Source organism: Salvelinus alpinus, chromosome 25, assembly GCF_045679555.1.
Source record: "Salvelinus alpinus chromosome 25, SLU_Salpinus.1, whole genome shotgun sequence".
NCBI classification, from domain to species: domain Eukaryota; kingdom Metazoa; phylum Chordata; class Actinopteri; order Salmoniformes; family Salmonidae; genus Salvelinus; species Salvelinus alpinus.
Window position 1 is genome coordinate 46,852,313 of NC_092110.1, and position 12,818 is coordinate 46,865,130.

Below are 12,818 nucleotides of genomic sequence, written 5' to 3' on the forward strand. Positions count from 1 at the left end.
CAGAGAGGGGAGAGTCACAGCTTTCTGTGAGTACATCACTACTGCTGTTCTAGTTAAAGAGAGGAGAGTCACAGCTTTCTGTGAGTACATCACTACTGTTGTTCTAGTTACAGAGAGGAGTCACAGCTTTCTGTGAGTACATCACTACTGTTCTAGTTACAGAGAGGGGAGAGTCACAGCTTTCTGTGAGTACATCACTACTGTTCTAGTTACAGAGAGGAGAGTCACAGCTTTCTGTGAGTACATCACTACTGTTGTTCTAGTTACAGAGAGGAGTCACAGCTTTCTGTGAGTACATCACTACTGTTCTAGTTACAGAGAGGAGTCACAGCTTTCTGTGAGTACATCACTACTGTTCTAGTTACAGAGAGGAGAGTCACAGCTTTCTGTGAGTACATCACTACTGTTGTTCTAGTTACAGAGAGGAGTCACAGCTTTCTGTGAGTACATCACTCTGTTGTTCTAGTTACAGAGAGGAGAGTCACAGCTTTCTGTGAGTACATCACTACTGTTCTAGTTACAGAGAGGAGAGTCACAGCTTTCTGTGAGTACATCACTACTGTTCTAGTTACAGAGAGGAGAGAGTCACAGCTTTCTGTGAGTACATCACTACTGTTGTTCTAGTTACAGAGAGGAGAGTCACAGCTTTCTGTGAGTACATCACTCTGTTGTTCTAGTTACAGAGAGGAGAGTCACAGCTTTCTGTGAGTACATCACTACTGTTCTAGTTACAGAGAGGAGAGTCACAGCTTTCTGTGAGTACATCACTCTGTTGTTCTAGTTACAGAGAGGAGAGTCACAGCTTTCTGTGAGTACATCACTCTGTTGTTCTAGTTACAGAGAGGAGAGTCACAGCTTTCTGTGAGTACATCACTACTGTTCTAGTTACAGAGAGGAGAGTCACAGCTTTCTGTGAGTACATCACTCTGTTGTTCTAGTTACAGAGAGGAGAGTCACAGCTTTCTGTGAGTACATCGCTCTGTTGTTCTAGTTACAGAGAGGAGAGTCACAGCTTTCTGTGAGTACATCACTCTGTTGTTCTAGTTACAGAGAGGAGAGTCACAGCTTTCTGTGAGTACATCACTACTGTTCTAGTTACAGAGAGGAGAGTCACAGCTTTCTGTGAGTACATCACTCTGTTGTTCTAGTTACAGAGAGGAGAGTCACAGCTTTCTGTCATCATGTAGACTATACCCCCCTGTATCTGACTACAGCACCAGTGATGTCATCATGTAGACTATACCCCCCCTGTATCTGACTAGAGCACCAGTGATGTCATCATGTAGACTATACCCCCCTGTATCTGACTACAGCACCAGTGATGTCATCATGTAGACTATACCCCCCTGTATCTGACTAGATCACCAGTGATGTCATCATGTAGACTATACCCCCCTGTATCTGACTAGAGCACCAGTGATGTCATCATGTAGACTATACCCCCCTGTATCTGACTAGATCACCAGTGATGTCATCATGTAGACTATACCCCCCCCTGTATCTGACTAGATCACCACTGATGTCATCATGTAGACTATACCCCCCTGTATCTGACTAGATCACCAGTGATGTCATCATGTAGACTATACCCCCCCTGTATCTGACTAGATCACCAGTGATGTCATCATGTAGACTATACCCCCCTGTATCTGACTAGAGCACCAGTGATGTCATCATGTAGACTATACCCCCCCTGTATCTGACTAGATCACCAGTGATGTCATCATGTAGACTATACCCCCCTGTATCTGACTAGATCACCAGTGATGTCATCATGTAGACTATACCCCCCTGTATCTGACTAGATCACCAGTGATGTCATCATGTAGACTATACCCCCCCTGTATCTGACTAGAGCACCAGTGATGTCATCATGTAGACTATACCCCCCCTGTATCTGACTAGATCACCAGTGATGTCATCATGTAGACTATACCCCCCTGTATCTGACTAGATCACCAGTGATGTCATCATGTAGACTATACCCCCCTGTATCTGACTAGATCACCAGTGATGTCATCATGTAGACTATACCCCCCCCTGTATCTGACTAGAGCACCAGTGATGTCATCATGTAGACTATACCCCCCCTGTATCTGACTAGAGCACCAGTGATGTCATCATGTAGACTATACCCCCTGTATCTGACTAGATCACCAGTGATGTCATCATGTAGACTATACCCCCCTGTATCTGACTAGAGCACCAGTGATGTCATCATGTAGACTATACCCCCCCTGTATCTGACTAGATCACCAGTGATGTCATCATGTAGACTATACCCCCCTGTATCTGACTAGATCACCAGTGATGTCATCATGTAGACTATACCCCCCTGTATCTGACTACAGCACCAGTGATGTCATCATGTAGACTATACCCCCCTGTATCTGACTAGAGCACCAGTGATGTCATCATGTAGACTATACCCCCCTGTATCTGACTAGATCACCAGTGATGTCATCATGTAGACTATACCCCCCCCCCTGTATCTGACTAGATCACCAGTGATGTCATCATGTAGACTATACCCCCCTGTATCTGACTAGATCACCAGTGATGTCATCATGTAGACTATACCCCCCTGTATCTGACTACAGCACCAGTGATGTCATCATGTAGACTATACCCCCTGTATCTGACTAGATCACCAGTGATGTCATCATGTAGACTATACCCCCCTGTATCTGACTAGAGCACCAGTGATGTCATCATGTAGACTATACCCCCCCTGTATCTGACTAGATCACCAGTGATGTCATCATGTAGACTATACCCCCCCTGTATCTGACTAGATCACCAGTGATGTCATCATGTAGACTATACCCCCCTGTATCTGACTAGATCACCAGTGATGTCATCATGTAGACTATACCCCCCTGTATCTGACTACAGCACCAGTGATGTCATCATGTAGACTATACCCCCTGTATCTGACTAGAGCACCAGTGATGTCATCATGTAGACTATACCCCCCTGTATCTGACTAGATCACCAGTGATGTCATCATGTAGACTATACCCCCCCTGTATCTGACTAGATCACCAGTGATGTCATCATGTAGACTATACCCCCCTGTATCTGACTAGAGCACCAGTGATGTCATCATGTAGACTATACCCCCCTGTATCTGACTAGATCACCAGTGATGTCATCATGTAGACTATACCCCCCCTGTATCTGACTACAGCACCAGTGATGTCATCATGTAGACTATACCCCCCTGTATCTGACTAGAGCACCAGTGATGTCATCATGTAGACTATACCCCCCCTGTATCTGACTAGAGCACCAGTGATGTCATCATGTAGACTATACCCCCCCTGTATCTGACTAGATCACCAGTGATGTCATCATGTAGACTATACCCCCCCTGTATCTGACTACAGCACCAGTGATGTCATCATGTAGACTATACCCCCCCTGTATCTGACTAGAGCACCAGTGATGTCATCATGTAGACTATACCCCCCTGTATCTGACTAGAGCACCAGTGATGTCATCATGTAGACTATACCCCCCCCCCTGTATCTGACTAGAGCACCAGTGATGTCATCATGTAGACTATACCCCCCCTGTATCTGACTAGATCACCAGTGATGTCATCATGTAGACTATACCCCCCTGTATCTGACTAGATCACCAGTGATGTCATCATGTAGACTATACCCCCCTGTATCTGACTAGATCACCAGTGATGTCATCATGTAGACTATACCCCCTGTATCTGACTAGAGCACCAGTGATGACATCATGTAGACTATACCCCCCCCTGTATCTGACTAGATCACCAGTGATGTCATCATGTAGACTATACCCCCCCTGTATCTGACTACAGCACCAGTGATGTCATCATGTAGACTATACCCCCCTGTATCTGACTAGAGCACCAGTGATGTCATCATGTAGACTATACCCCCCCTGTATCTGACTAGAGCACCAGTGATGTCATCATGTAGACTATACCCCCCCTGTATCTGACTAGATCACCATTGATGCCATCATGTAGACTATACCCCCCTGTATCTGACTAGATCACCAGTGATGTCATCATGTAGACTATACCCCCCTGTATCTGACTAGAGCACCAGTGATGTCATCATGTAGACTATACCCCCCCTGTATCTGACTAGATCACCAGTGATGTCATCATGTAGACTATACCCCCCCTGTATCTGACTAGATCACCACTGATGTCATCATGTAGACTATACCCCCCTGTATCTGACTAGATCACCAGTGATGTCATCATGTAGACTATACCCCCCCTGTATCTGACTAGAGCACCAGTGATGTCATCATGTAGACTATACCCCCTGTATCTGACTAGATCACCAGTGATGTCATCATGTAGACTATACCCCCCTGTATCTGACTAGAGCACCAGTGATGTCATCATGTAGACTATACCCCCCCTGTATCTGACTAGATCACCAGTGATGTCATCATGTAGACTATACCCCCCTGTATCTGACTAGATCACCAGTGATGTCATCATGTAGACTATACCCCCTGTATCTGACTACAGCACCAGTGATGTCATCATGTAGACTATACCCCCCTGTATCTGACTAGAGCACCAGTGATGTCATCATGTAGACTATACCCCCCTGTATCTGACTAGATCACCAGTGATGTCATCATGTAGACTATACCCCCCCCCCTGTATCTGACTAGATCACCAGTGATGTCATCATGTAGACTATACCCCCCTGTATCTGACTAGATCACCAGTGATGTCATCATGTAGACTATACCCCCCTGTATCTGACTACAGCACCAGTGATGTCATCATGTAGACTATACCCCCTGTATCTGACTAGATCACCAGTGATGTCATCATGTAGACTATACCCCCCTGTATCTGACTAGAGCACCAGTGATGTCATCATGTAGACTATACCCCCCCCTGTATCTGACTAGATCACCAGTGATGTCATCATGTAGACTATACCCCCCCTGTATCTGACTAGATCACCAGTGATGTCATCATGTAGACTATACCCCCCTGTATCTGACTAGATCACCAGTGATGTCATCATGTAGACTATACCCCCTGTATCTGACTACAGCACCAGTGATGTCATCATGTAGACTATACCCCCTGTATCTGACTAGAGCACCAGTGATGTCATCATGTAGACTATACCCCCCTGTATCTGACTAGATCACCAGTGATGTCATCATGTAGACTATACCCCCTGTATCTGACTACAGCACCAGTGATGTCATCATGTAGACTATACCCCCTGTATCTGACTAGAGCACCAGTGATGTCATCATGTAGACTATACCCCCCTGTATCTGACTAGATCACCAGTGATGTCATCATGTAGACTATACCCCCCTGTATCTGACTAGATCACCAGTGATGTCATCATGTAGACTATACCCCCCTGTATCTGACTAGATCACCAGTGATGTCATCATGTAGACTATACCCCCTGTATCTGACTACAGCACCAGTGATGTCATCATGTAGACTATACCCCCTGTATCTGACTAGAGCACCAGTGATGTCATCATGTAGACTATACCCCCCTGTATCTGACTAGATCACCAGTGATGTCATCATGTAGACTATACCCCCCCTGTATCTGACTAGATCACCAGTGATGTCATCATGTAGACTATACCCCCCTGTATCTGACTAGAGCACCAGTGATGTCATCATGTAGACTATACCCCCCTGTATCTGACTAGATCACCAGTGATGTCATCATGTAGACTATACCCCCCCTGTATCTGACTACAGCACCAGTGATGTCATCATGTAGACTATACCCCCCTGTATCTGACTAGAGCACCAGTGATGTCATCATGTAGACTATACCCCCCCTGTATCTGACTACAGCACCAGTGATGTCATCATGTAGACTATACCCCCCCCCCTGTATCTGACTAGAGCACCAGTGATGTCATCATGTAGACTATACCCCCCCTGTATCTGACTACAGCACCAGTGATGTCATCATGTAGACTATACCCCCCCCTGTATCTGACTAGAGCACCAGTGATGTCATCATGTAGACTATACCCCCCCTGTATCTGACTACAGCACCAGTGATGTCATCATGTAGACTATACCCCCCTGTATCTGACTAGAGCACCAGTGATGTCATCATGTAGACTATACCCCCCCTGTATCTGACTACAGCACCAGTGATGTCATCATGTAGACTATACCCCCCCTGTATCTGACTAGAGCACCAGTGATGTCATCATGTAGACTATACCCCCCCTGTATCTGACTAGATCACCAGTGATGTCATCATGTAGACTATACCCCCCCTGTATCTGACTACAGCACCAGTGATGTCATCATGTAGACTATACCCCCCCTGTATCTGACTAGAGCACCAGTGATGTCATCATGTAGACTATACCCCCCTGTATCTGACTAGAGCACCAGTGATGTCATCATGTAGACTATACCCCCCCCCCGTATCTGACTAGAGCACCAGTGATGTCATCATGTAGACTATACCCCCCCTGTATCTGACTAGATCACCAGTGATGTCATCATGTAGACTATACCCCCCTGTATCTGACTAGATCACCAGTGATGTCATCATGTAGACTATACCCCCCTGTATCTGACTAGATCACCAGTGATGTCATCATGTAGACTATACCCCCTGTATCTGACTAGAGCACCAGTGATGTCATCATGTAGACTATACCCCCCCTGTATCTGACTAGATCACCAGTGATGTCATCATGTAGACTATACCCCCCCTGTATCTGACTACAGCACCAGTGATGTCATCATGTAGACTATACCCCCCTGTATCTGACTAGAGCACCAGTGATGTCATCATGTAGACTCTACCCCCCCTGTATCTGACTAGAGCACCAGTGATGTCATCATGTAGACTATACCCCCCTGTATCTGACTAGATCACCAGTGATGTCATCATGTAGACTATACCCCCCCCTGTATCTGACTAGAGCACCAGTGATGTCATCATGTAGACTATACCCCCTGTATCTGACTAGATCACCAGTGATGTCATCATGTAGACTATACCCCCCTGTATCTGACTAGAGCACCAGTGATGTCATCATGTAGACTATACCCCCCCTGTATCTGACTAGAGCACCAGTGATGTCATCATGTAGACTATACCCCCCCTGTATCTGACTAGATCACCATTGATGCCATCATGTAGACTATACCCCCCTGTATCTGACTAGATCACCAGTGATGTCATCATGTAGACTATACCCCCTGTATCTGACTAGAGCACCAGTGATGTCATCATGTAGACTATACCCCCCCTGTATCTGACTAGATCACCAGTGATGTCATCATGTAGACTATACCCCCCCTGTATCTGACTAGATCACCAGTGATGTCATCATGTAGACTATACCCCCCTGTATCTGACTAGAGCACCAGTGATGTCATCATGTAGACTATACCCCCCCTGTATCTGACTAGATCACCAGTGATGTCATCATGTAGACTATACCCCCCCTGTATCTGACTACAGCACCAGTGATGTCATCATGTAGACTATACCCCCCTGTATCTGACTAGAGCACCAGTGATGTCATCATGTAGACTATACCCCCCCTGTATCTGACTACAGCACCAGTGATGTCATCATGTAGACTATACCCCCCCCCCTGTATCTGACTAGAGCACCAGTGATGTCATCATGTAGACTATACCCCCCCTGTATCTGACTACAGCACCAGTGATGTCATCATGTAGACTATACCCCCCCCTGTATCTGACTAGAGCACCAGTGATGTCATCATGTAGACTATACCCCCCCTGTATCTGACTACAGCACCAGTGATGTCATCATGTAGACTATACCCCCCTGTATCTGACTAGAGCACCAGTGATGTCATCATGTAGACTATACCCCCCCTGTATCTGACTACAGCACCAGTGATGTCATCATGTAGACTATACCCCCCCTGTATCTGACTAGAGCACCAGTGATGTCATCATGTAGACTATACCCCCCCTGTATCTGACTAGATCACCAGTGATGTCATCATGTAGACTATACCCCCCCTGTATCTGACTACAGCACCAGTGATGTCATCATGTAGACTATACCCCCCCTGTATCTGACTAGAGCACCAGTGATGTCATCATGTAGACTATACCCCCCTGTATCTGACTAGAGCACCAGTGATGTCATCATGTAGACTATACCCCCCCCCCGTATCTGACTAGAGCACCAGTGATGTCATCATGTAGACTATACCCCCCCTGTATCTGACTAGATCACCAGTGATGTCATCATGTAGACTATACCCCCCTGTATCTGACTAGATCACCAGTGATGTCATCATGTAGACTATACCCCCCTGTATCTGACTAGATCACCAGTGATGTCATCATGTAGACTATACCCCCTGTATCTGACTAGAGCACCAGTGATGTCATCATGTAGACTATACCCCCCCTGTATCTGACTAGATCACCAGTGATGTCATCATGTAGACTATACCCCCCCTGTATCTGACTACAGCACCAGTGATGTCATCATGTAGACTATACCCCCCTGTATCTGACTAGAGCACCAGTGATGTCATCATGTAGACTCTACCCCCCCTGTATCTGACTAGAGCACCAGTGATGTCATCATGTAGACTATACCCCCCTGTATCTGACTAGATCACCAGTGATGTCATCATGTAGACTATACCCCCCCCTGTATCTGACTAGAGCACCAGTGATGTCATCATGTAGACTATACCCCCTGTATCTGACTAGATCACCAGTGATGTCATCATGTAGACTATACCCCCCTGTATCTGACTAGAGCACCAGTGATGTCATCATGTAGACTATACCCCCCCTGTATCTGACTAGAGCACCAGTGATGTCATCATGTAGACTATACCCCCTTCCTGTATCTGACTAGATCACCATTGATGCCATCATGTAGACTATACCCCCCTGTATCTGACTAGATCACCAGTGATGTCATCATGTAGACTATACCCCCCTGTATCTGACTAGAGCACCAGTGATGTCATCATGTAGACTATACCCCCCCTGTATCTGACTAGATCACCAGTGATGTCATCATGTAGACTATACCCCCCCTGTATCTGACTAGATCACCAGTGATGTCATCATGTAGACTATACCCCCCTGTATCTGACTAGATCACCAGTGATGTCATCATGTAGACTATACCCCCCCTGTATCTGACTAGATCACCAGTGATGTCATCATGTAGACTATACCCCCCCTGTATCTGACTAGATCACCAGTGATGTCATCATGTAGACTATACCCCCCTGTATCTGACTAGATCACCAGTGATGTCATCATGTAGACTATACCCCCCTGTATCTGACTACAGCACCAGTGATGTCATCATGTAGACTATACCCCCCTGTATCTGACTAGATCACCAGTGATGTCATCATGTAGACTATACCCCCCTGTATCTGACTAGAGCACCAGTGATGTCATCATGTAGACTATACCCCCCTGTATCTGACTAGAGCACCAGTGATGTCATCATGTAGACTATACCCCCCCTGTATCTGACTAGATCACCAGTGATGTCATCATGTAGACTATACCCCCCTGTATCTGACTAGATCACCAGTGATGTCATCATGTAGACTATACCCCCCTGTATCTGACTAGATCACCAGTGATGTCATCATGTAGACTATACCCCCCCTGTATCTGACTAGAGCACCAGTGATGTCATCATGTAGACTATACCCCCCCTGTATCTGACTAGAGCACCAGTGATGTCATCATGTAGACTATACCCCCCCTGTATCTGACTAGATCACCAGTGATGTCATCATGTAGACTATACCCCCCTGTATCTGACTAGATCACCAGTGATGTCATCATGTAGACTATACCCCCCTGTATCTGACTAGAGCACCAGTGATGTCATCATGTAGACTATACCCCCCCTGTATCTGACTAGAGCACCAGTGATGTCATCATGTAGACTATACCCCCCCTGTATCAGACTAGATCACCAGTGATGTCATCATGTAGACTATACCCCCCCTGTATCTGACTAGATCACCAGTGATGTCATCATGTAGACTATACCCCCCCCTGTATCAGACTAGATCACCAGTGATGTCATCATGTAGACTATACCCCCCTGTATCTGACTAGAGCACCAGTGATGTCATCATGTAGACTATACCCCCCTGTATCAGACTAGATCACCAGTGATGTCATCATGTAGACTATACCCCCCCTGTATCTGACTAGAGCACCAGTGATGTCATCATGTAGACTATACCCCCCCTGTATCTGACTAGATCACCAGTGATGTCATCATGTAGACTATACCCCCCTGTATCTGACTAGATCACCAGTGATGTCATCATGTAGACTATACCCCCCCCTGTATCTGACTAGAGCACCAGTGATGTCATCATGTAGACTATACCCCCCTGTATCTGACTAGAGCACCCGTGATTTCATCATGTAGACTATACCCCCCTGTATCTGACTAGATCACCAGTGATGTCATCATGTAGACTATACCCCCCCTGTATCTGACTAGATCACCAGTGATGTCATCATGTAGACTATACCCCCCTGTATCTGACTAGAGCACCAGTGATGTCATCATGTAGACTATACCCCCCTGTATCAGACTAGATCACCAGTGATGTCATCATGTAGACTATACCCCCCTGTATCTGACTAGAGCACCAGTGATGTCATCATGTAGACTATACCCCCCCTGTATCTGACTAGAGCACCAGTGATGTCATCATGTAGACTATACCCCCCTGTATCTGACTACAGCACCAGTGATGTCATCATGTAGACTATACCCCCCCTGTATCTGACTAGATCACCAGTGATGTCATCATGTAGACTATACCCCCCTGTATCTGACTAGATCACCAGTGATGTCATCATGTAGACTATACCCCCCTGTATCTGACTAGATCACCAGTGATGTCATCATGTAGACTATACCCCCCCCTGTATCTGACTAGATCACCAGTGATGTCATCATGTAGACTATACCCCCCCTGTATCTGACTAGATCACCAGTGATGTCATCATGTAGACTATACCCCCCTGTATCTGACTAGATCACCAGTGATGTCATCATGTAGACTATACCCCCCTGTATCTGACTACAGCACCAGTGATGTCATCATGTAGACTATACCCCCCTGTATCTGACTAGATCACCAGTGATGTCATCATGTAGACTATATCCCCCTGTATCTGACTAGAGCACCAGTGATGTCATCATGTAGACTATACCCCCCTGTATCTGACTAGAGCACCAGTGATGTCATCATGTAGACTATACCCCCCCTGTATCTGACTAGATCACCAGTGATGTCATCATGTAGACTATACCCCCCTGTATCTGACTAGATCACCAGTGATGTCATCATGTAGACTATACCCCCCTGTATCTGACTAGATCACCAGTGATGTCATCATGTAGACTATACCCCCCCTGTATCTGACTAGAGCACCAGTGATGTCATCATGTAGACTATACCTCCCCTGTATCTGACTAGAGCACCAGTGATGTCATCATGTAGACTATACCCCCCCTGTATCTGACTAGATCACCAGTGATGTCATCATGTAGACTATACCCCCCTGTATCTGACTAGATCACCAGTGATGTCATCATGTAGACTATACCCCCCTGTATCTGACTAGAGCACCAGTGATGTCATCATGTAGACTATACCCCCCCTGTATCTGACTAGAGCACCAGTGATGTCATCATGTAGACTATACCCCCCCTGTATCAGACTAGATCACCAGTGATGTCATCATGTAGACTATACCCCCCCTGTATCTGACTAGATCACCAGTGATGTCATCATGTAGACTATACCCCCCCCCTGTATCAGACTAGATCACCAGTGATGTCATCATGTAGACTATACCCCCCTGTATCTGACTAGAGCACCAGTGATGTCATCATGTAGACTATACCCCCCTGTATCAGACTAGATCACCAGTGATGTCATCATGTAGACTATACCCCCCCTGTATCTGACTAGAGCACCAGTGATGTCATCATGTAGACTATACCCCCCCTGTATCTGACTAGATCACCAGTGATGTCATCATGTAGACTATACCCCCCTGTATCTGACTAGATCACCAGTGATGTCATCATGTAGACTATACCCCCCCTGTATCTGACTAGAGCACCAGTGATGTCATCATGTAGACTATACCCCCCTGTATCTGACTAGAGCACCCGTGATGTCATCATGTAGACTATACCCCCCTGTATCTGACTAGATCACCAGTGATGTCATCATGTAGACTATACCCCCCCTGTATCTGACTAGATCACCAGTGATGTCATCATGTAGACTATACCCCCCTGTATCTGACTAGAGCACCAGTGATGTCATCATGTAGACTATACCCCCCTGTATCAGACTAGATCACCAGTGATGTCATCATGTAGACTATACCCCCCTGTATCTGACTAGAGCACCAGTGATGTCATCATGTAGACTATACCCCCCCTGTATCTGACTAGAGCACCAGTGATGTCATCATGTAGACTATACCCCCCTGTATCTGACTACAGCACCAGTGATGTCATCATGTAGACTATACCCCCCCTGTATCTGACTAGATCACCAGTGATGTCATCATGTAGACTATACCCCCCTGTATCTGACTAGATCACCAGTGATGTCATCATGTAGACTATACCCCCCTGTATCTGACTAGATCACCAGTGATGTCATCATGTAGACTATACCCCCCCCTGTATCTGACTAGATCACCAGTGATGTCATCATGTAGACTATACCCCCCTGTATCTGACTAGATCACCAGTGATGTC

The 12,818-nt window shown here is 46.2% G+C and overlaps 1 protein-coding gene across 5 annotated transcripts in view; it reads left to right on the forward strand.

The window, feature by feature from the left end:
- LOC139554043 (lysyl oxidase homolog 3B) overlaps positions 1 to 12,818 on the forward strand; it is an 88,334-nt gene that overhangs the window by 50,431 nt on the left and 25,085 nt on the right. The gene's annotated exons all lie outside the window — the stretch shown is intronic.